The 26,208-nt window shown below is 35.5% G+C and overlaps 2 long non-coding RNA genes across 5 annotated transcripts; both read left to right on the top strand.

Annotated features, from left to right (window-relative positions):
- Window positions 1-3,986: 3,986 nt before the first annotated feature.
- On the top strand, window positions 3,987-5,719 carry LOC119981446. Of its 2 annotated transcripts, none has more exons than XR_005464123.1 (4): window positions 3,987-4,174; window positions 4,252-4,277; window positions 4,438-4,511; window positions 5,344-5,719. It is a non-coding gene; the product is annotated as an uncharacterized LOC119981446 (long non-coding RNA). The 2 variants fall into 2 exon arrangements; XR_005464122.1 differs by having other exon boundaries at window positions 3,991-4,174; window positions 4,438-4,501.
- A 13,281-nt stretch (window positions 5,720-19,000) lies between these two features.
- On the top strand, window positions 19,001-21,990 carry LOC119981311. Of its 3 annotated transcripts, none has more exons than XR_005464094.1 (3): window positions 19,001-19,163; window positions 21,472-21,532; window positions 21,608-21,990. It is a non-coding gene; the product is annotated as an uncharacterized LOC119981311 (long non-coding RNA). The 3 variants fall into 3 exon arrangements; XR_005464095.1 differs by having other exon boundaries at window positions 19,005-19,163; window positions 21,688-21,990; XR_005464096.1 differs by having other exon boundaries at window positions 19,007-19,163; window positions 21,694-21,990.
- The last annotated feature ends 4,218 nt before the right edge of the window (window positions 21,991-26,208 follow it).

Genomic DNA, 26,208 nt, shown 5'->3' with positions numbered 1-26,208 from the left:
TACCCATAGCCCACCCCGAGATCGACCTAACCCCTACGATCGTCCTTGGCTCATAGTTCGACTCGACCCCAAGACCGTCCCGGGATCGACCAGACCTCAACGACTGTCTTAAGACTGATCCAACCCTGAAGTCAGTCCCGGGCCCTTAGCCTAACCCTATCCCCATGATCATTCGGGTACAAACCCGACCACAACGACCATCCCTGGATAAACTTGGCCCCGAAAGCAGTCTCGGGATCGACCCGACCCCGAAGACCTTCTCGAGACAGACTCGACCCCGAAGATCATCTCGAGACCGACCCAGCCCCGAGCACTGTCCAGGGACTGACCTGGCCCCGACGACAGTCCCAGGTCTGTAGCCTGACCCGGCCCAGAAGATCGTCCTTGGACAAACCCGACCCCGAAGACTATCCCGAGATAGACTCAACCCCAAGATCTGACCCAGGATGGATCGGACCCCTATGACTGTCCCGGGACCGATCTGGCCCAGAATATTGTCCCGATACAAACCTGACCCTAATGACTATCCTGAGAGAAACCTAGTCCTGAAGACCATCCCGGGACAGACGTGACCCCGATGACCATCCCAAGAAAATCTCAACTCCGAAGACTGACATGACCTTGACGACCATCCGGACCCCAAGCTCACTCCAAGATCGACCTGACCCTGAAGACCGTCCCAGGCTCGGCCCAGGATGGACTTGGCCTCGAATCTCGACCCATAGCCCAGTCTGGGATCGACTTGAGCTCGAAACCCGACCTGGGTCCGAAGCCCGACTCGAGATCGACACGGACCAGAAATTCTGCCCAAGACAGACCCATGTTCGAGGTTCTGGTCAAACCCAACCCGGAAATGAGAAAATGAGAGAGAGGTCGGTATACATGTCGTTTGAGAGAGAAAGGAGGTTGTCATGTGTGCGGTGTTTTAAAAACTTTTGAAAACTTATTTTTTGTGTTTTTAAAAATTTTGAAAACCTGTTGTAGGTTTCCATAAAAACGAAAACAAAAAATACAAACAAACACTATTTTTTATTTTTATTTTTTTTTGAAAACCAAAACAAAAGGCAAAAAACGGTAGTGATATCAAACAGGGCCTAAGCTGTTGTCTACTTGTCTTTGAATGTTCTACCACACAAGTGGAAGATACTAGAATTGACTTTGAATAATTAATTAATTTATCTTGTCTAAAATGTTCCTTGTCTTTGTCTTAATATATCAAACCATTTTATTCTAGTCATCAATAACTAAGTACAATTAGGTTTGACAATTTGCTTAATTAACTTTGATGATACCAAAATCCCCTCTGGTTAAATATCAACAAGTGTGTAGGACACAGGAAGCTATGCTGGGGACCACCTGGACTATACTAGGTGTTACCTTGGCTAATGTCTCCTCGGTATATGAGGAGTTATTATGGGTAAATCGATAAATCACTCCGACTACAAATACAGAACGAGTTTATAGCTCCCACAATCTCCAAAGAGTGGTTACAACCACAAAGTAGTAGTTATTCAAGAAACATATAAAAAAGGGAATTCTCATTGAGGTAAAGGGACTTCACTTTTTTACTCACTAAAAAGAAGAAAGCTTCATATACCGAACAATCGCCCTACAATTCACTTTATTACAGAACTAACTTGAGCGTCGGAGTGGCTCCCCTGAGAAATACCTCGGGGACCCTTTAGCTCACGTTTGTTACACGTGCAGAGAATAACAACTTGCTTTATCCTTTGTTTGATCAACTGAGACGTAAAAATCAAGAAGACAAGTCATCCGATTCTGCTCGTCATCAAACTTATTATCTGTTAATTAACTTATTATCTGTCACATTACAAATAATAATAATTAATTTCATGAATATTATTGATCTTATCACCTTCCAAGGATATGTAATATTCATCTATCACTAATTACATTCACTTAATGCCATTTTTTGCAGCGGGGATATCAGATGCTTTTAATGAGACAAACATAAAGTGACATTCAGGAACATCAAATTAAACAAGACTGCCAGAAATTATTAACATTGTTTATGTAACAATTTCATCGAAGTTAATTAGTCGGCCGTATAAATCTAGGATCACATAATTAAAATTAATTTAATATGGAAACTATATATTTAAATATGCTTATCTATCAAGGTATTACTAAGAAGGGTCATTTAAAAAACATGAATTTAGCTATAGATAATATCACATCAAGGAATTTGATTGTTTAATTTAAGGAATTTTGGTATTATTATGAAGAGAATTTAGACGGCTGTCCCTGTATTGTATGCATATCGGGGACAAGCATAAAGCAACAATTTGAATAAAATAAATATAAGGACAAAATGCCGACATATAATATAGTTTTAATTAATTGATTTACAAACAAAAGAAACTCTTAATCATATTAATCTTTTGAAGAATTATTGACAATTGTTTGATAGTTGTAGTTAATTAATACCTTGACAATAACTCAATTAACTCCAGCAGTGCGCATGCAATTAATTAGGTCGAGAGGAATGTTAGAAAAAATGACATGATATTAAAAAAATTAATCTCTAACCAACCTAGAAATTGTTTTATTGGACAGATTATGTTTAATGGTTAATTACAAGATAAAAGAAATTAATTAATGTCGTCATCCCCTACCATTTTTGGTCTCTCTATTTCATTGAAATTTTGTATTTAAGGGTTTGAATATTAACGATAGAAAATTTTAAATAAGTGATATCCTAGTTCGTGAATCTCTCTAGGCCAAACAGTATGGACTTGAGAGGTTCTGACTTCTAAGCTTGACTTCCACTAGGAATAATATTTTTGTGGTTATGCGTTGAACTTGGACCCAATATATATGTCATCAGTTAAGAAACTTTTGTGTGCGTAAACAAAGTCACGGATATAGCTCCATTTGGTTGCATAAATTGGGCCTAACTATGTCCGAATATGAGGAAATTTTATCTACACACCACCAATATATCAAGTTTACATCACTTTTTCAACATGAAAAGTTTACACCAAAAAATTATAAGTTTACACACAAATTCGTAGTGAAAAGATCAAATCACCCTTATATTATACAATATTAGAAATATTTATGTTAAGTTTACACACATTTAACCCACAAAAAATTCTCTCATCCCTACCGTTTTCATCACAACCCAACGGTTAAGTCTACCGATTCTTCACATCCAGAATCTCGTTGCACTTACCGAGTCTTCATTCCAGATTCAACGTCACTTTCCGACCTAGAAAACTCAAATCTCGTTGCCCTTATCGAGTCTTCATTCCAGATCTCGTATTTCTCTTAAAATGCATTATGAAATCTATCAAATCGAACAATATGGGGTTGTTTATTGTTACATAGCATGAATGGGTGTGGGTAATTGTGAAATGGAGATTTTTTTGGGTTTGAATCTGTCTACAACGAGTCAGCACACCAAGTCCATTTATGTGCATAAAAATGACTAGGTCGTGCCGTTTTCATTACTAAAAAATGACATAGTTTGTTGTTTTTGTTGAAGGAAAATGACCGACCCTACAGTTACCTTCAAAAGAAACAACTAACCCTATCGTTTCCCTTCAAAAGAAACGACTGACCCTGTTGTTCCCCTTCAAAAGAAACGACAGAATCTTGCTGTTTTTCATAATTATAAACGACACCTTATGTCGTTTTTTTAATGAAAAAACGGCAAGGACTGTCATTATGCAGTTTATGCAATAAAATGCAGCAGTGTATACCTTTGTTTTTTAACCTACATTTTTTTACCCTTTCCAGGAATGGAGGTTTACAAGTGTAATACCTCGACCCGGAAATATCTAAGATGGACTAAATTTTAAAAAAATATATATATATATATATAATAAATAAATAAAAATTGTAAAAGAAATGGTTAGTTCAAGCATAAGGGTAAAACTGTAATTCTACAAATTTAGAGGACACATTAGTCATTTACAAAAAAAAGAAAAAGAAACGGGGGAGAATCAGCCTCCCCCCCCCCTCTTTTTTTCTTCCTTCTTCTTTTCTTTCTTCTTCTTTCTTTTGGTGGTTGCTCTCACTTCTTCCTACCCTCCACCAACCAGCAGCTGCCACCAGCCACTTTTTCGGCCAGTTCTGGTTGCCGACCAGTCACCATTTTCGGGCAACATTCATTCAAGCCTTTAGTTTACCCATTTCGCTCCAAATCAAGGTATTTAAGTCAAACTTTCTCTATTCTCCTTAGTTGCTGGAAATTAGGTTTTGACACATCAAAATCTTGTTATTTAGGTGCAATTGAAGGAGTCTACACTTGGGTAAGATCTCTACAACAATGTATTTGAATTTTGGGGTTAGATTTTGGGAAGATTAATCTTAGGGTTTTATGGGTTTTGTAGATTTGGGGGAAAATATTAAATTAGACGAAATTAGTGATTTAATAGGTTGATTTAGACTTGTTTATGGTTGCATTTCTAGGTTCTATTGTTGATTGGAGTAGCAAGCTTGAGTAAGTGAAGCTCAAGAATTTGAAAAGTTTTAGGTAAGAAAAGGTAATGGTTTCTTGATTTATTGGGTTAATTTGTTTTAGATATGTGAAATTAAAGTTGTTTATATATTGATTGGAGGATGGGCTTACCGAATAATAGATTGATTGAGGCTGGAGAATTCAAGGTTGAGTATTGGTTTACATAACTAATTTTTGGGAGTGCGAGATAGGGAAATTCCACCATTTGCTATTCTCTTTGAATATGTCTCCTATTAAGAACGTTATCTTTTCTCATTGTTCATTATGATTCATTCTCGCCTTAATTGCACCTAAGGGAGAGCAACCCCACTTTGTGATTTCTTCGTTGTATGATTTGAGTTATATTGCATACCCTACTTGTTCAATCTTCCATTGAGCATGCATTATTCTTGAACATGCGTCATGTAGTATATATATATATGTAGGTTGTATGTATATTCTATTGCATCGTCATGATGGACACACATTGTAGTTGCATGGTAGATGTCGGGTATGGACCCGTATATGTCCTAGGTTTGAGTGATGTGAAATGTGAAATATCGGTGGGCCGTTCAGGGTTCCTAGGAGTACGGGAATGCCGGTGGGCCGAGTCAGGATTCCATATGTGCTCAAAACACCATACGATGATGTCGTTGGGCTGTTTAGGATCCCGATATGTATAGGGATGCTGGTGGGCCAAGTTAGGATCCCGTATGGTGTAGTTATCTACTTGTGTTGGTGTGTATGCTGTTAGCTATCATATTGTTGCATTTGTGCCTTTCTTCATTATTTTAGCCTTATATTATTCACTTACTCTTTATTATTCCCTACTGGGCCTTTCGCTCACTCTTTTCCTTTTCCTTATTCCCTCCTCGCAGGAGAGTCTAGTCCCGGTACCAGGGTTGCAGATCAGGAGAAGCGTGTGTGACATGGATAGGCCCTTGGAGAGTAATAGGACTAGATGGTTCTAGAATTTGATTATGTTACTAGTATTTTGTCATACTTGTTTTTCTTGATTGAGATATGTTGTGTGATACTTCAATTCAATGGTTGGATGGAAGGTTGGGAGGGTGCTCCGTGTGATCGGGACCTCTGAAGCCGGTTTATGGACTTCATGTCCTGATAATTGATTATGCATGCAGGATTGCTCTTTACATTGGTTGTTTGATTATACAAGTTATTGTGTGTGGAAATTTATATGTGATTGTTAGGTGGCCTAAGACCCTGCTTAGATTTGAGAATTTATTGATGATATGCTTTGTTAGTTGGCCTGAGGCCCTGCTTATATTTGAAAATTTATTTGTGATATGAATTGTTAGATGGCCTGCGGCCCTGCCTAGGATTGAGAATGAAATTGTGATATTTGCTACGCATTGACTCCAGGTTGGCATCCTCCATAATTGGGGAGGTGCTGCCAAAATTTTCGGTGACTTAATGATTGAATTAATTAGGAGATTGATTAAGATGATACCAAAAGTAACGCATTTCGGGTCGGGGCGTTACAACAAGCGCAAGCTTAATAGACCTACAACCTCTGCTTGTAGAGCGCGTACTCAACAAATTCAAGGAGAGACGGGTGAATCTCATGATGATAATAATCCACAAATGAAGGATGTTGCACATGAGCATATAGAGACGGCACCTTTGCAGGCTAATGTGAGTCATAGTACGGATGTTCCTAAGCAGACTACTTTTCTGTACGGTCCTCGAATATTAGATGTCATTCTGAATTTTAGTCATCACGTTGCGTATAGAATATCGAAAGAAAATGTACGTAATATATTTTAATTTAAAAACTATTTAATTTGTTTACAATTTAATGTTTCATTAATTTAATCATCTATGTTAGGAACGTGATTCTATCTGTATGCATTCTCATGGATCTAAGCTATTGGAGTGGAAGATCCCCGTGACAGCCACTCTATTCAGAGCGATTATTGATAGCGGCGGTCTGAGTGTTCTTGCATCTTGCACGTTTGCACACTGTGTGACAATTCTCATGAGGCCTTGTCACTAAACATCTTCTTGCACTTTGCCAAAACACTTTTGTTGATATGCCATCTACATAACAAATGTTCAGCATCAGGAAAAACATTCTCGATGGCACTCATAAGAGACAACTCCCTATTAGTCACAATCACTGATGGGAGCTCAATACCATTATCCTCCATAATTGATCGAAGCCATTGAAGTACGCACAAGTAATTGTCAATACGCTCACCACCTATGTAGGCAAATGCAACTAAAAATGTTAGACAAGTCGATGTAATCCCAACAACTTCTAACAACGGCATCCGATATCTGTTAGTCTTGTACGTACAGTTTAATAACAAAACACGTGGTAAAGTATGTAGCAAATCAATGCACTTAGGATGGGCCCACATCAAATCAACTACTGTGTCTGTACCGTCAACAGAAGATCTATGGTGCTCAAAATACTTGTGGTCAAAAAGTTTACCCAATAAATATTGCATTGGTGTCATTCCAACCTTCTCGATTACACGATGCCTCTGGCATGCATTATAAATAGTTCTCAGGTCGTTGCATTTGATGGATAGTGATTCTTTATGGTACAACAGCACTAAATTCTTAGACATGTCTACCAACAACTCTGTTTACTCATGTGTCAATCTCCCAACATAACTATGCCCCTCAAAATACTCAGTGGAAGGATGATTGTGCGTTCCATTTATAACTTTCAGAACCCAACCATCTCCTGTTTTATTTTTCTTTCCCTTAAGTAAGAATGGACAACCACACTTTTTGGTATCGATAGCTAGACGTTTCTTGGCATTTGTAGTAACCGGTTTTCGTCCGACGAAATCATATAAAAATACAAAAATACAAAAGTATGAAAATTCAAACCTAAAAATTCATTTCTTGGACCCACAAGCCTACAAATATTCAAAGGCATGTTTCTTGGACCATAAGCCCATAAAAATTCAAATCCAAGCCCAATGCAACTAAATCATATAAAATATCTAAAAATAAGAGAATTTAAAAATTTAAAAATAAAACCCTAAAAATGAAAAGGTGACACCTTTTTAAGGTTTGCAAAAAGAATGAAAAATACAAAAAGGGGTTAGTTTCTTAGGATTTGAAAAGAGAGAAGAAATAGGGTTTAAGGGGTAAAAGGGTAAAAGAAGAAAAAGAAAAAGAAAAAGATAAAAAATGAAGGATTTTCATTGATTGTAAGGGGGGCGCCGCATGAGAGAAGAATAGAAAGAAAGGTTTTTCGGGAGGGAGAAAGAAAAACATAGACAAAGAAAAAGAGAGAAAATTGGGGAGGAAAATCGCTGGAGAAGAACCAGAGGAGAGAAATCAGGAAACCAGAGACGAATAGAGAGAAATCAAAGCCAAGAAATAGGGAGTAGCCGTCGGAGAGAAGAGCAAAAGGGAAAGAGGGAGATATTGCTCCATTTGTTCATCCTCCTTCGCTGTTTTTGTTCTCGGAAGGTAACCTATACACACTTATATCATTCTTTGTCTCAATCTCTCTGATTCCATTTTTTGGTGATATTCCTGCAATTTCTTTGATCCTATCTCTTTAGCTCTATTTCCCCGAGACATATCTAGTTTTGGTTTTCATGGTTTGAATTCCTATTTGTTCATTATATGGAAACTTGGTTTTGATATTTGATTTCCATGATTCAGATCTTTGTTTGTTCACTGTGATAATATCTGGGTTTTGATACATGTGTTTATATATGTATATATGCTGGGTTTTGCTGCTTGTATATATGTGTTCGTATATGTATATATACCAGCTTTTTATTCGTTCACTGTGATAATATCTGGGTTTTGATACATGTGTTTGTATATGTATATATATGCTGGGTTTTGATGTTTGTATATATGTATATGAATATGTATATATGTTGGGTTTTGATGTTTGTATTTATGTGTATGTATATGTATACATGCTGGGTTTTGATATTTGTATATAGGTGTTCGTATATGTATATATACCGGTTTATGAGTGCTTGTATATATGTGTTTGTATGCACGGTTTATATGTGTGTATATATATACAGTGTGTATATACCGTGGGTTTGTGTCTATTTAATATGTGTTGTGTTATGAAACATTTAAGGTGGATGACCCAACTGAAGAGAATGAAAGCTACAACGGCTTCATTAAAGACTGAATGTATTATAACATTCAATTTAGTCTTTAATAAGTAATTAATACTTCCATTACGTTTGATATTATTTTGTATATAAAAACATGTAATGATGATTTGTTGAAGGAGGAAGGAAGACGAGAAATAAGTATTCTCTTCCATTACTCTTCCATTTAATAACTAGATCAATTAAGTTCTATATTACATTATATTTACAACACGTTATCAACACGAGTCTCTACCATTCTATTGGTATTAGACCTTGTTTCTTCAAACAAGCAAAGTGAGTATTACTTTCTATTACATTTCTAATAATAATATTATCATGTCAAATATTGCAAAGTTAGACTTCACAGCCCTTGATATCTCGGGGAAGAATTACTTAATATGGGTTGGTGATGTTGAGATCCATATGGAAGCTATGGGTCTTAGTAATACCATCATTGAAGGAAATACCGAATCCCAGCAGGATCGGGCAAAAGCAATGATTTTCCTTCGTCACCACCTTCATGAGGATTTAAAATCTGAATACCTCATGGTAAAAGATCCTCTACGATTGTGGAATAACTTAAAGGAGAGGTTTGAACACTATAGAACTGTCATCCTCCCAAAAGCTCGTTATGATTGGATGCACCTGAGGTTGCAGGATTATAAAACGGTTAGTGAGTATAATTCTGTACTACACAAAATTGTCTCACAACTTGAACTATGTGGAGAAACTATCACTAAAGTGGATAAATTGGAAAAGACATTTTCCACATTCCACCTCTCGGATATAAACCTACAGCAACAGTATCGAAACCGCAATTTTACTCAGTGTTCCCAATTGATATCCCTCTTACTTGTAGCTGAGCAGAATAATCAGCTTCTATTGAAAAACCACCAGTCTCGTCCTACGGGTACTACACCGTTCCCTGAAGTGAACGCGATTGTATATAATAATCATGGACGTGGACGTGGACGTGGTGGAAGAAGAGGACGAGGCCGTGGTCGTCATAATCGTGGAGGTAATTATCTTCAACCATACCACCAAAAGAGGTATCATGTTGAAACAAGTCATAAAAATAAAACATACCACCAGAAGAGGTATGATCCTGAACCAAGTCAGAAAAATGACAAAGGTTTGCAAAACAAACCCCAGAAGGGTAATGAAGAGACTTGTTTCAGATGTGGTGCTCAAGGTCATCGGTCGCGTACCTGTCGTACACCTAGGCATCTAATTGATCTATATCAAGCCTCCACCAAAGGAAAAACAAAAATTACAAACTTTGCAAATTTTGATGATTTTAATATTTCTGATGATTTTACACATTTGGATGTTTCTGATTTTTTGGAAAATCAAGATGGTAAGTCCATATAGGTTAGAATTATTTATTTGAGTGTGTTGTTTAATAACTTACGATGTTTGAGTGGGTTACATTAAAGTTTATGCAAGTATGTTAAATATATAATGAAATAAATGATCAATGTGTTATGTTTCAAGTTTTTGTACATTATATATATTAAAATGATACAATATTAACAAGAAATCAATAGCCCACATGGTAGGGATCTCATACCGCGACTATAAAGTTCCGGGATCAAATCCCTACAGTGGCAATGATTTCAAAGTTTTTTTATTTATTTATTCTATTGCATCAATGAGTAATATTAATCGGGTTTTCTTGTTTTAGAATGATGACTCACAAGGATGCATTACGTGGTTGTCATTCAAATGATGAAGACATATGTTTGATAGATAGTGCAACAACACACACTATCCTTCGACATGAGAAATATTTCTTACACATGACATTGCTTGAAGCAGATGTTGATACAATCTCAGGCACATCAAAAATGATTGAAGGCTCCGGAAGAGCTAATATTGTATTGCCTAGAGGAACAAAAATATATATTGAGGAGGCATTGTACTCTCCTAAATCAAAAAGGAACTTACTAAGTTTCAAAGATATTCGTCAAAATGGATATCATTTTGAATCTGGAAGTGAAGGTAATACAGATTATCTGTATATTACTTCCATTATTTCAAGCCAAAAGCTTGTAATAGAAAAGCTTGCAGCTTTCTCTTCGGGTTTATACTGCACAAAAATAAAATGGATCGAAACACATGTCGTGATGCATCAGAAGTGCTCTGATCCGAAAGAATCTATACTTTGGCATGATCGTCTTGGTCACCCAAGCTCTACCATGATGCGCAGAATAATTGAAAATACAAATGGACATCCGTTAAGAGACCAGAAGTTTCTTTTACCTAAGGATCACTTGTGTGTTGCTTGTTCACAAGGAAAGTTAATTGTGAGACCATCTACCCTGAAGGTAGGTTTAGAATCTCCTAACTTCCTGCAACGTATTCATGGAGATATATGTGGACCTATTCATCCACCATGTGGACCATTTCGTTATTTTATGGTTCTAATAGATGCATCATCTAAATGGTCACACGTATGTTTATTGTCTACTCGTAATGTTGCATTTGCCAGGTTCTTAGCTCAAATCATTCGTTTACATGCACAATTTCCTGATTATCCTATTAAGTCTGTTCGATTGGATAATGCTGGTGAATTTACTTCTCAAGCATTTTATGATTATTGCATGTCACTAGGAATAGATGTTGAGCATCCTGTTGCACACACTCATACTCAAAATGGTTTAGCTGAATCACTTATAAAACGTCTTCAATTGATTGCTCGTCCTATGCTTTTAAAAAGCAAATTGTCTTCTGACACTTGGGGACATGCAATATTACATGCTGCATCATTAATTCGCGTTAGACCATCTGCTCACCATTCTTATTCACCTTTGCAATTAGTGTTAGGTCATCAACCTAATATTTCACATTTTCGTGTTTTTGGTTGTGTTGTTTATGTTCCTATTTCACCTCCACAACGCACTAAGATGGGACCACAACGACAACTTGGTATTTACATTGGCTTTGATTCCCCTTCTATCATTCGATATCTTGAACCATTAACTGGTGAGATTTTCAAAGCCAGGTTTGCTGATTGTCATTTTGATGAGTATATTTTTCCTCCATTAGGTAGAAAAGACTCTGAACCATATAAACATGATGATATTACTTGGAACACTGTGACACAATCTCATTTGGATCCTCGAACAAAACAATGTGAACTTGAAGTTCAGAAAATTGTTCATTTACAAAGTATAGCTAATCAATTACCTGATGCATTTAATGATACTTCACAAGTTTTACGATCACATATTCCAGCTAGAAATTCAAGTGCACGTATCAATGTCCCTGAAGGACAAACAACAAGTGATGTCTTGAAACCACGTCAGAAACGTGGAAGACCACTGGGAGCTAAAGATAAAATTCCCCGAAAGAGAAATATACAAATTTCTACTAGAGCTTTGGCAGAGCTTACTCCAGAAGAGCAAATTTCTCCTGTAGAGAATACTCGTGCAGAGGTTACTCCTAAAGAGAATATACTTGCTGAATCCCAACCTTCTGAACAAATATTTCCTGAAGAAATAAAAGTACCTGATAATGATAATAATGAGAATTCAATATCTCATGAAGAAAGTTGGGATAGAAGTAAGACTATTGTCGACAATGTATTTGCATATGCAGTAGCTACAAGCATTACCAGAAGTAATGAAGATCCTGAGCCTAAATCTGTCGATGAATGTCGATGTAGATATGATTGGCCAAAGTGGAAAGAGGCTATGACAACAGAATTAAATTCTCTATCAAAAAGAGAAGTTTTTGGACCTGTAGTCCATACACCTAAAGATGTCCAACCTATAGGATACAAATGGGTATTTGTGAGAAAAAGAAATGAGAATGATGAAATTACTCGATATAAAGCGAGACTTGTAGCACAAGGTTTCTCGCAGAGACCGGGAATTGATTATGATGAAACATATTCCCCTGTCATGGATGGAATCACGTTCAGATTCATAATTGGCTTAACAGTCGCTGAACGACTAAATATGCGTCTAATGGACGTAGTAACAGCTTATTTATATGGATCGCTAGACAGTGAAATTTATATGAGAATCCCCGAAGGATTTCATTTGCCTGAAGCAAAGCCTAAAGGATTGTACTCAATCAAACTCCAACGGTCGTTATATGGGTTAAAACAATCCGGGCGCATGTGGTTTAACCGATTAAGTGAATACCTTGTTAAAGAAGGATTCACAAATGATCCGATTTGTCCATGCGTTTTTATTAAAAAATCAGAATCTGGATTTGTTATAATCGCTGTTTATGTTTATGATTTAAATTTAGTTGGGACTCCTGAAGAGCTCACTAAAGCTAGTAATTATTTAAAGAAAAAATTTGAGATGAAAGATCTTGGAAAGACAAAATATTGTCTTGGCCTTCAGATCGAACACTTGAACAATGGTATCTTTCTTCATCAAACCACTTATACTAAAAAAGTGTTAAAACAATTCTATATGGATAAAGTTCACCCTTTGAGCACTCCAATGATAATTCGTTCACTTGATATTAAGAAAGATCTGTTTCGACCTCAAGATGAGGGGGAGACACTATTGGGTCCAGAAGTACCATATTTGAGTGCAATTGGATCGTTGATGTATCTAGCCAATTGTACCAGGCCAGATATTGCATTTGCTGTCAATTTACTTGCAAGGTATAGTTCTGCCCCTACTCGACGACACTGGAATGGAATAAAACATGTTCTTCGTTATCTAGGAGGTACAACCAATTTGGGTCTATTTTACTCATTTGATGCCAAGTCTCAGTTAGTTAGGTATGCAGATGCTGGTTATCTATTCGATCCTCACAGTGCAAAGTCTCAAACTGGTTATGTATTTCTTTATGGAAATACAGCTATTTCTTGGAAATCAGTGAAGCAGACAATAACAGCAACTTCTTCTAATCATTCTGAGATACTGGCAATTCATGAAGCTAGTCGGGAATGTGTGTGGCTGAGATCAACGATTTCTCATATTCAAGAAAAGTGCGGACTTCAATCAGTTAAGAGTATCCCAACAGTCCTGTTTGAAGACAACGCTGCATGTATAACCCAGCTTCGAGGAGGATACATAAAAGGTGATAGAACTAAACACATCTCTCCAAAATTTTTCTATACACATGAACTCCAGAAGAGTGGTGATATAGATGTTCGGCAGATTCGCTCTCGTGATAATCTGGCAGATTTATTTACGAAAGCACTACCACCTACAACATTCAAGAAGTTGGTCTATAATATTGGCATGCGACAACTCAAAGATCTTCTTGAGTCAGGGGAAGTAAAAATGTGAAGACAGTGGTGTGGATTGTACTCTTTTTCCTTTGACCAACGGTTTTTTCCCACAAGGTTTTCCTTGGCAAGGTTTTAATGAGGCAGTCTCCACACTGGTCACATCGAAATTGATGCACAAGAATGATGTACTCTTTTCCTTCGCTAAGGTTTTCATCCCATTGGGTTTTTCCTTAGAAAGGTTTTAATGAGGCACATTCTTTGTGTACGTGGTCCGTGGTCATCCAAGGGGGAGTGTTATGAAACATTTAAGGTGGATGACCCAACTGAGAGAATGAAAGCTACAACGGCTTCATTAAAGACTGAATGTATTATAACATTCAATTTAGTCTTTAATAAGTAATTAATACTTCCATTACGTTTGATATTATTTTGTATATAAAAACATGTAATGATGATTTGTTGAAGGAGGAAGAAAGACGAGAAAGAAGTATTCTCTTCCATTACTCTTCCATTTAATAACTAGATCAATTAAGTTCTATATTACATTATATTTACAACATGTTGATATATGTATATTAGTGTATATATGTTTACAGGTATATGTAAACCTTTAAATATGGATTTGATTTGATATTATATTTGAATACCCATTTAACCCATTCTTATGTTTGATTTGTTGGGATTGAATCGGGCTTGACCTACTTGGGCCGGAGGACATATTTAGAAGATTTGAATCGGATTTGAACAATGGCCCCCCATGAGCAGTGTTTGATTTTTGTATATCATATTTGTATTATTGTTAAGTTTATTATTTGTCATGTATATCCTTGGAAAATGTAAACTTTTGTAATAGTGTAATGAAAATAGTGAAAAATGCATACATGATATTGTAGGGTGCTAGAAGCATATAGACATTAGGAAATGATTTTGTGAATGATGATTGTATTAAAATGTATGCTTAGGATTTTGAATTCTCATATTATGCCATTATGCTTAGATGTATGTTAGGCCATGTTTGAATACCATGAAAATAAATGCAATGCGTTAGTTTTACGACTAATTCAAGCCGTCTCAACTTAATAAACACACCAAGATTAAATTATGGAACCTTTATTTTTTTTTTAAATACCAAGGAGCATTCAAGATATTGAGGTTCCATTGACATTTATTCAAAACATTTGGATTTCGTAGAATCGTAAAGCAAATATGTTTTTAAGATTAGGATAATTTATTTAAGAACTCAAAGGTGGGTTTAAAGATATTTGGCACATTCAATGAGCCTTAAATGGATTCTTTTTTTTGAACGTAATTGTATGTAAGGCTTGAATTGAACCTTTTTCATTGATTGTGCACCTTTTTGGTGCACCAACCAAGTTCCCAAAAAACTCATTTTTCAGAACATCAAACCCATTCTGATGTGGGATTTTTCATCCAAGACCATGTAAAACATTTTTGGTCAAGCCGGGAATGGCTATAGTGATCCTGTGCACCTTTTTTTATCAAAAACCACTTCAAATGGAATTTTCCATCAAACTTTTTTGGCCAAGCCGAGAATGGCCATAGTGATCCCGTGCACCTTTTTTCCCACAATCGATGAAAAATGTTCAATTCAAGCCTTACTTACAATTACGTTCTTCATGAGAAAAGAAAAGAAAGAATCCATTTAAAGCTTATTGAACGGGCCAAATATCTTTAATAAATTCTCCTAATCCCTAAAAACATATTTGCTTTACGGTTCCACGAAATCCAAATGTTTTAAATGAATGCCAATGGAACCCCAATATCTTGAAGCCTCCTTAGTATTTAAACAAAACATAAAGGTTTAATAATTTAATCTTGGTGTGTTTATTAAGGTGAGACGGCTTAGGTTAGTCCTAAAAGTAAAGCGTTGTATTTATTTTCATGGCATTCAAATAAGGAATAACATACATCTATGCATCATGGCATAATATGAGAATTCAAAGTCCTAAGCATACATTCTAATGCAATCAAAAAATCATTTCCTAATGTCTATATACTTCTAGCACCCTAAAATATTTATGTACGCATTTTCACTATTTTTCACTACACTATTACAAAAGTTTACATTTTACAATTATACATGACAAATAATAAACTCAACAATAACACAAATATGATATACAAAAATCAAACATTGCTCATGGGGCCCATTGTTCAAATCCGGTTCAAATTTTCTAAGTACGCCATCCGGCCCAAATAGGGTCAAGTCCGATCTAAACCCAACAAATCAAACATAAGAATGAGGTCAAATGGATATCCAAATATAATATCAAACCAAGCCAATATTTAAAGATCCACATACACATATAAACATATATGATAATATCATACACATTTTCATCTCCAAACCATGTATACCCATCTATACATATATAAACACATAAATTCATGTACATATATACACATTTACCCATAGGAGTACACACACATATACATATATGAACACATACAATATATACACACAAACCTACGGTATTTATACCCACATACACACACTGTACATATATACACACACCCTGCACACATATACACACACACCCTGCACACATATATACACATACTATATATATATACACACTCACCCACTGTACACATACACACACACACACCATATAATGCACACATATAAACACACACACCCTGCACACATATATACACACACTATATATATACATATACACACTGTACATAAATATACACACACTATACTGCACACATACACACACACACCCTGGACACATATATACACATACTATATATATATACACAGCCCCCCACTGTACACATATATACACACACACTATATACTAACCATACATATGTACACTCATATACCCACAAATGTGTATATCATATACATATATACAAACAGAGGCACTTGAAACTAGCAAGGATTTGAACCCCGAAAAAACCTCACGAACCTGAACAGGATTTCTATCTTATCATTAATAGCATAGTCCCTCATTATTAATAGCATAAACCCTCACACCAGCCAGACATCAAACCCAGGCATCTACCAAACATCAAAATCCCAGATTCAACATAGTAAGCAAACCATGCTCATGCTAAGGAAACCCAACACCGGATATAACAACAGCAAGCAACAAAGAAAACCAACACAATTTCCAGCAAAGAAAATCAACTCAAATGCCAGCAGAATCCAACTATCATCAGCGAAGATTTCTCCATCTAAATCATTTGAAAAAAAAAAAAACGATAATCACACAAAACGGAACATCAACCTGCAGTATGAATCAACTCTAAACAAACAACGAAACTCAACCCAGCAACATGAACCAGATTTTCAAAGAAATAGAATCACAGAACTGCCGGAGTAGAACTAGAGAAACAAAAACAGAGAAGTAAAACCAGATTCAAGATATGTTGGTTAGAATCGTTACCTCTTCTTCTTCCCGTTGATTCTGTTTTTGCTTCTTCTCCTGATGGCTTCCTTAGTTGGCCTGACTCCTCTCTCGATGGTTGTGCAGCTACCCCGATTTGCTCTTCTATATCTCCTCCATTTTCTTCCTTCTTTCCTCTCGGTTTCCCCTTGTTTTTTTACTCTCTGTTTTTCTCTTTTCATCCACCAAGAAACATCTCCTTTCTCTCTTGGTTTTTTGCACTCTGTTTTTCTTCCGTTTTTCTCTTTCACGATTTCTTCCCCCTCCCCTTGTGCGGCTCCCTCTTTTCTTTTTGTACCAATTTTTTTAAATCCCGAAAATGCCCCCTTACACCCTATTTTTCTCACCTTTTTAAAACCCTCAAGACTAACCTTTTTCTCTTTTTCTTTCTTTTGTAAAACCCTAATAAAGGTCTCACGTTTACCTCATAAGGTTTTTATTTATTATTATTTAATTCTTTTATTTTTAGATATTTTATAGGGTTTAGTTTTATTGGGCTTATGTTTGAATTTTTATGGGCTTATGGTTAAAGAAAATAATTTTTGGATTTTTTTGTATATTTGTGAGTCCCTGAAACGACTTTTTTGAATTTTATGGGCTCAAGAACAGGCTTTTACATTTTTTACTTTTTTTTTTCCTATTTTTCTATTTTTGTTTTTGTGTTTTTCGGCATGACTGAAACCGGTTACTATAGCATTCTTAGAGTTAACACTAATCATGGGCCTATATGAACCAAACCTTTAGCAGGCAAGCAACACTCACGGCTTCCTATCATTTCCACCCCAATCAGAGGCTCTGATCATAAGGACATGTCCATTTTATATAGCAACCCCTCAAGCCCAAGAAATCAACTGATCTTTACTTTTGTATATCTGTCAGAGAATCACAAAATTAGTATATAAAAATGAACGAGGAAAATAAATATGAAAAGTTATAGTATACTCACATCATATGTGATAAATTCGTTGGTATAATCAGCCTTCATTAATTCGTAACTTGTCGTCGTAATCTTTTTTAAAGAATGCTGCGAAGGGAAATGGAGGATTTAATGGCGGATTTTATTATAGAAAATCAACATAACATACCGATTTTTACTAACAAAAACGTCACTGTCTATCTTTTTTGCCCACAAAAGGGCAAGGTTTGCCGTTTTATACTTGTATAAACGGCGCATTGCCCCGTTTTATGTGAACAAAAACGACAAGGCTTGTTTTTTGGTGTAACTAAAACGACATATAGTGTCGTTTATTGGAAATAAAAACAGCACGACCCTGTGGATCGGAGAAAAAACTATTTCAAACCCTAAAATACTTACACTTACCTCTTCACCATGATCATTATTCTCATTGTCGACAATGTTGTTCTCGAGATGTTGTAGCTGATTTGTCTTCGTATAATTTGTATGTAACTCGTCATCTTCCATCTTCTATGATTTTGGTCTCCTCAACAACGTTTCTTGGAATGAAAACTATGTTTTTTTTTTTGAGAATGGTGTAAACTTAGTAATCATCAATAAAAAATATAAAAAATATTTCTTTTAAATATTTAGGTTAAGGGTTTATATGTCATTGTCTACTAGTATATTTTTGGAAACTATAAAAATTGAAAAAAAGATGTAGACTTAGTATATTAGCGGTGTGTAGATAAAATTTCTCCTGAATATTTGTAGCGTATTGGGCCCTTCACATTCTGGTCCCTGGTTATTTTGCCCAACTTGCGATGCCTGCCCATTAGTGGTTTTAATGAATGGGTTGGGTGTGCTTGTTGGCCCATTTAGGTCTATCTGACACTCTCAAAAGTCAAATCTATCGCAAGGAAAGAAACAGTTGCCAAAGATGGTCACGGCTCACACTCTCGTCTTTTGGACGAGACGGATAGGATCCAGCGATTGCAGTTCTAAGCACAACGATTCATGGGTCTGTACTCTGAAGGGTTTCGCTACGAAACAAGTAATATGGTAGGTAAGCTCTCTTTTCATTTCATTTTTGTATCTATTCTCATAATCAACTCCTTAAGTCTGTTTAAAAGTATTTTTGTTTTTCATGACTGTTTTTTATACTCTCGGAAATTCATCTTTGTTACGTAGAAGATAATGCTTCGTCTGTTTTCTTTCATGGGGTATAGTTATTCGTCGTATAATTGTGTTTTTTCTTGGAAAGATTGACCTTTTCTTTTACAGAAAAGGTTCGTTGTTGGAGTGTAAAGCTGATTACCCTATCTGGCTAGATTATCTTATTATACTTTCTCTATCTTTAGTTGCTGCTTAACACTTGTGTTGTGTTATTGGGTGTGTGTGAATGTTTATGCATTCTTCTTGCATTTTCTATTTTGATTTTGACTTTAGCTCTGATGTGGAAACATGTATGATGATAGTGAAAGCCCAGGAGTGGAACTATTTAATTTGCAGCTTACAATTTCAATTGCATTCATCTGGGGTTCTATCAATAACAGTGGAAAATTCTTATTTCCCATTGCCAATCATTGACAAAAAAAAACCTCACACATTTGTAAAATGTCATTTGTACAAGGGTACAACTTGGTGCTGCTGACCTTTCATTATTTAATCTTCCAGTTCTCTCTAGTAAAAGCTTTCACTTTCTTTTGCCATGGTTTCAATTTTGACAGCACGAGTAATATTAGTGTATGTGAAAAATATACTTTGATGAAGTCTATGATATCTGCTAATCGGCACCAAGTTAAAAAGCGATTATTGTTGAGATTGAAGTGAAAGATAGGAAGGAGAAAAATTGTGACCTGAAGATATGTGATTTTCTCCATGGAGTTTAGTTATTACTCATAGTTTCTGATTAAAAAAGACCCCTCTTGTGGAACTCCAAGTAAAACAGAATAACTAACAGAAACATAGGATACTTGCAACTTTATGGAGTTGAAAAATTATGAAGTTGCAACAAAGCATAGAGTGTCAGTTGAAGCAGTGGAAGAAGAAATCAGGATGATTAAGAATGACACTTCAAAGTTGGTAGAACATCTTGACAACAAAGACATCGTTAGGGTCAATTGGGTGTTTCAAAGAAAACTCAACTCTGATCCCAAAATATAAGCTCAACCAGTCACAAAGGTGACACTCATTGTCAACAGGAGTTAACCATAATGAAACTCTTCATCTAGTGGCTCACTGGCTCACCCTTGCATATTGAGAGTCTTATGGCCTTAATTGTGACTTGAATTCTTCTTCACCATTCATTCCTATAGAGTCCATGTTCTTTCTTATCACTTCCATATGCATCTTTTTTTCCTCCTCTTTCTAATATCTTGCACTTGAAGCATATCAACTTCCCATAATTGGATACTCTGGGAAAACAATAACTTTTTGGCTTAGCAATATTGCATAGAGGGAATTGGAAGTTTACCGTAAATGTATTGTGTATGTAGTATGTACTCGCAGTAAGTTGGGTCTGAATCCATTAGGCTCATATTGCCCTGAACTCAGGAAACTTTTAGGGTTACTTCTATGTTGAAAACTGTTGGTAGCAATGACATCGATGTTCAGTCTGCTGCAATGCACGTAGAACTCTGTGGCTCTGTGCATTGTTTCTGCTATGGGCCTAGTTTATGAGTTGTGGGCTTTGGATTACAAAGGCTTTTAAGTTTGCTGGGCCTAGTCAAATTGAGAATCTCAGCTCCTGAGTGCATTGGTAATTAATCGAAATGACAAAAGTTGATCCGAGTCAAGATTGCTTTTGATTAATGGAACTTTGAGGACTGCATCATTGCGTTGTCTTATCCAGGAATGCATCTAGAATATATGTGCATCATATAATTGAGTTCATTGTATTATAGGTGTTCAGTTTTCTAAAGGATTTACTTTATAAAGAATATTGTTGACATAACTTGCTTGCTTTATTTGTTCAAGTGAATGCGGTATCTATGATTTAGATGGATAATCCTGATTAAATTTGCTGTATAAAATTATTCTCTCACCCTGGTTGGCTAGTTTATTTATTATAAGCTATGAGATGATCCCATGAACCCATGTTTAAGACTCAACGTTTCTTCAGACTTATCAGTTCTCGAGACATGGATAAGAGCTAGCAAAGCACATGTTTATTTGACAAACTTGTTGAAATATGTGTATACACTTTTTCGTTTGTTGTATACTCGTAGATTGCATATTCTTCTTATGAAACAACATTCTTGTGAGAAACATTATGTATTCATTGTCAAATTACTTGCTTCTTTTGTGTCAAATCGAACATACAAGTTACAATCTCCATCTATTTGATTTTCCGTTGGTTTGATCATATGCAGAATCAACTGGATAGTACTCATTAGGACAAGAAAACTTTCATATTAGCTTTTCAGGGCTAAGGTATGATCCAATTAGTACTCTCTTTTCTATGTTTTCATTGTTTAACGCGGTCATTCATCATTTTTGTATATTCAGAGAGTCAAACAAGTTTTTCTACAACTCTCTCTCATCTGCACATATCGTGAAAAACAGTGGGTGTTGACCTTGACTTTTAGTGGCAGAGTGTTTATACAAGCTTTCCACCATTGGCGCCCAGCAATCTTAGGACAACACAGGGAGAATCCAGCTATAAAAGGAGTGTTTCTCGCTGCTTGTCACTCTCCTCTCAACAAAAAAAAAAAAAAAGCCTACTCTTCTTTGGAGTCGGTTAGGCTTCAATAACAATGCTTTCTTTTGCTTTACCCTAACTTTGTATTAATTAATTATCCTGTTAATTGATACAGCTCTCATGGGTTGGAAACTTTCAGTCATCTTTTTAGCCTTTTTGTTGTATTATATGCATTATTGGTTATGGGAGAGATTTAAAGGTCATAGCCTTGTTCAATTAGGAACCCCACATGAATAATAATACTCCCCAAGTCGAAAAGATTTGAGAGAAAGTTAAGGACATGGTGCCCTCATTATCAAAGGCATAGGCTTATATAAATCTGTGTGTCATAGGGGTTTGGCAACTTCTTTATCGGTTGGGGAATCCTTAACCCTTTTGAGGAGTTATAATATAAGATCACGACAAGCAGAAAAGAATAAATTGAGGAACAAATTAAGATGAAGAGGGAGAATATGGAAGTGTTTGGGACAAGACATTAACAAGTCCAACAATGGTGTCTCGTGGGAGGGAGCATGAAAGGGATGTACCCAAAGAATCCTCCAGGCGCATGCCAAATTCTTTGTATATTGGACCTCGTGAATTGCACATGGCACTGGACACTTTACCTGTGTTTAGTTTTATTTGGACAGGTTCATGTGGCAATGGTTCCAACTTCGACCATGTGTATATATATATATATATGTATATAAAGCATGCACGTGCATGTATTTATGGACCCATGTTACCTCTTCCAAATACATTGTACGTAGGTTATATATATATCAATTGATTTAGCATTCAAAGTGTTAATCAAGCGCATATACATCCATATATATACACACACACACACGCCTATTTATGTGGTTATGCTTCTCTTCTGGGTGATCCAACATTGATTTTGCTAAGGTGGGTGGATGTGACTCAAAGTATTTTTATGGTTTGTTTGACTTTCGTTTCCATAAAAATGGATTAGCCATAGGAGGTAGTCAATCATTGTTAACAATCATTTCCTTAATTCCAAGCACAAAAATAAAGTTTAATTTAATTCTCAACCATTAACTAAATTCGTTAGTTAAGTTAGTGGGTGCAAAAGAGAAATAAAATTAACAAAGTTTAAGGATCAATTAAGTTAAGTGGATAAAAAGCACAAAGAGAACATGGTAACAAAACGACAATCAAATATGCGATTATCAAAATGATAGTGCTACATAAACATTTTGTGAGAGCACCTTAAATTTTGGAATGGTCAAAATTATTTGTGCTAGTGATCAATTAATTGTGACCAAGATCACTACATTATCAATTCTTTTTTCTCCTCATTTCGCACCTGAATTTTCATGTTTCGTACACATTAGATTAAATAAAATGATTAAGATCCAATTAATATTCCCAACCTTATACTTTTTATGGTTAATTAAGTTGTTGATCCTTGAAATTTTAACCTTGACCAACAAGTTTTTTAGGTTTCAATTTCTTTGACAATTTATAAGAACTCGCAATCACTAACTTTTGAGTGTGTACTGCACTTGACAAACCTATGCACTCACGCAATTTTATGAATGGATTTAGTACCCAAAAATTATCTGTCACATTTCCACGGCCCATGACTTTATAAACAGGTACGATCTTCATAACCACGTCTTTATTATACTTCTCCACCACACACTGTAGATGTCGACCCATACCCAATCTCGATGTCATTTTACAGATTGTTGGTGTCGCTCTCCAAATTTTCTTTGATTGTAGATTTTCATGCACCTACAAGACTCCAAAGATTAAATTTAAGAGTGAGTATTAATTTTGCTTCATGGAACTCCAACAAGTGATGTGAAGATGAGCGAGGCTGTTGACGTGTGTTATGGAAAAATGTGGGGGATAGTCGAGGGATGTAAAGTAAATGTAAAAAAAGAGTAGTAGGTAGATCTTCCAAGGACCAAGGGCAGATTGGGTCAATCAAATTTAAGCCAAGCCAAGGGAACCTAAACCCTTTGTTTTTACCATCTCTCTCTCTGTATTGTTTGTTTGAAGAAGAAGAAGAAGAAGTAGGTAAGTTAAAAGACGTGTGTAAAAGTGGCAGTGCCCGACGATCAGAGAGGCATCGGGGGTTCTTACACAAATCTCCCGGAATTTAAGGTAGGAGAGAGAGATATAGAGAGAGAGAGCAATTCCCAATGAAAAGTGACAGCTATACGTACCTATATACGGTGGTGATGAAAAAATCTTTCTTCTTTTCTGTGCTTTTGACTTTCAACCCCGCACGTGATCCCTGGTTCCTTCTTCTTCTGCTGCTGCTGCAAACGTAAGAAAGAAAGAATCACTAACACCCAGATTCAGGTAACCTACGTTTGACACAGAGGAGGGAGAGAGGGAGAAGTAGACCCAGTTGTAGTTGCCCTAGGTAACTTGTTTCGGTGAAATGCATAATCTCTCAGTTTCTGTGGCACATGAGCATATCTATCTGTCAGTCTTTTTCTGTCTTTCTGTTTCAATACTGGAGTTGTCTCACGATCTCCCTCTCAAATAAGTTTTGACCATATAATTCATCTCATTTTGACATTTTATGTCATTGATAACTCCTTTTGCTCATAGCATGCACCATAGTATCTTAAATTTTATCAACATAAATGCAATATTACAATGATTTGTGTATATATATATACAGAAATTCTCCTATATGGACCAAAAGTGTGGACCAAAAGTGTGGACCAAGTTTGTGGACTTGTTTTTCAACCATAGATGTGGTGAGTCTCATAATAAATGTGTGGCCCCCACTTATGTTGTGGTTTATTACAACCATTGGATTTTGGTCCACAAATTTGGTCCACACTTTTTGGTCCACATAGGAGAATTCATATATATATATATATATATATATATATATATATATAAATGAGTAATTCTCTCATGAGGCTAAAAAATGAGGTCTCAATTTTTAGGGTTCAAAATATTTGTATTTTAATCGAGTCAATGATTTTTTTTTATTTGAACTAAAAATAAAATGTTACCTGAAAAAGTATATGAAATGTATTTCGTTTAATATCCAACGATTCAGAATTATCATGTATTTTTTGTATTAAATTTAATTTTGTTTTGAAAATATCGTTGGGTTCCTAAAATAGATCAAAATACAATTATATTTTTTCCAAGTTTCTATAAAAATATTTTGAACTCTAAAAGTTAGGACTTCATAGGAGAATTACTTATATATATATATATATATATATATATATATATATATATATATATATATATATATATATATATTTTTATATGTGTACTCAAAATATTACGGAGTTCATACCTTCTTGTTTTTTTATTATAAAAAAAATCATCTTTAAAAGGATCATAATTGATGTATTCAAACAAGACTTCATTGGATTAACGTATGGTTCCCACTAATTATGTACATGTCACTAATCACTATATCTTTGTTAAAGGAAAATAGAAAGAAAGAGGTCCATCTAATAAATTGATTTTCTTTCAGATATAAATTATATAATAGGTCAGCTTTTTGAATATTTTTCCAACGTTTTTTCAACCGCTATTTTAAAATTTATCAATTGTTTTATGTGTTAGGTGAGTCATAGTCAAGGTAACTCAGCTCCTCAGTTAAGAAATTTTGTCCTCCTCTCTGTTTTGGACTTCGTGATTCTTATACGACTTTGTTCCTCTCTTTCCCTCCCTCCCTCTCTCTCTCTCTCTCCATATATATATATAAATGATTAAAATGTGCAAGCCAATCCAACTTGTTGGATATTCGTCTGCCCCGTACAAGGACAAAAGACAAATTGGAGACCCTATTTTTGGACATGTCATATAGAAAACTGTTGTCAAATTGATCTTTATTATCCTAATCTGGTTGGTAGAGTAATTGAGAAAAAGAAGAAAAGATAGTTCATGTATGGAGAAAATAATCAACTTTCATAAGTTATAATCTTTAATTTCAGATAAATTGAACGACTGATACAGTAAAAAAAGGTTTTCTTCATGCCTGAAATTAATAAATTACATAATTTGTATTGCTCGAATTTTATTTTATTAGTCAAAGAGGTGGATGGTGGCGCCAGGGATAACGAAAGGCCAAAACTTCATTAAATTACTTATCATTGATATGTCACTTTATATGCATATAGATATGCAATAACTACCAAGTTTGTGATGTTATATACTTATATTTTTTAAAAATTTGCAAAGAATGACATGGTAATAGTACCCTACATGTAGTTGGTCACATTGGGTATATATACATATTTTTTTATTCGGGGATGGGGATGGGAAGGGTTCGAACTTAAGAGGTCTCTATGAGATACCATGTATACAGGAATGTTATATGAGCTATTAGTTCTCGTATATATGTATACATATATTGACTACATATATAGGTTTTGTCTTATAATTTATATGGCACAATCCAAACATAGAACTTATC

Source organism: Tripterygium wilfordii, chromosome 16, assembly GCF_013401445.1.
Source record: "Tripterygium wilfordii isolate XIE 37 chromosome 16, ASM1340144v1, whole genome shotgun sequence".
Taxonomy (NCBI): Eukaryota; Viridiplantae; Streptophyta; class Magnoliopsida; order Celastrales; family Celastraceae; genus Tripterygium; species Tripterygium wilfordii.
The sequence above is the reverse complement of the archived record's forward strand: the minus strand, read 5'-3'. Positions and strand labels throughout refer to the sequence as shown.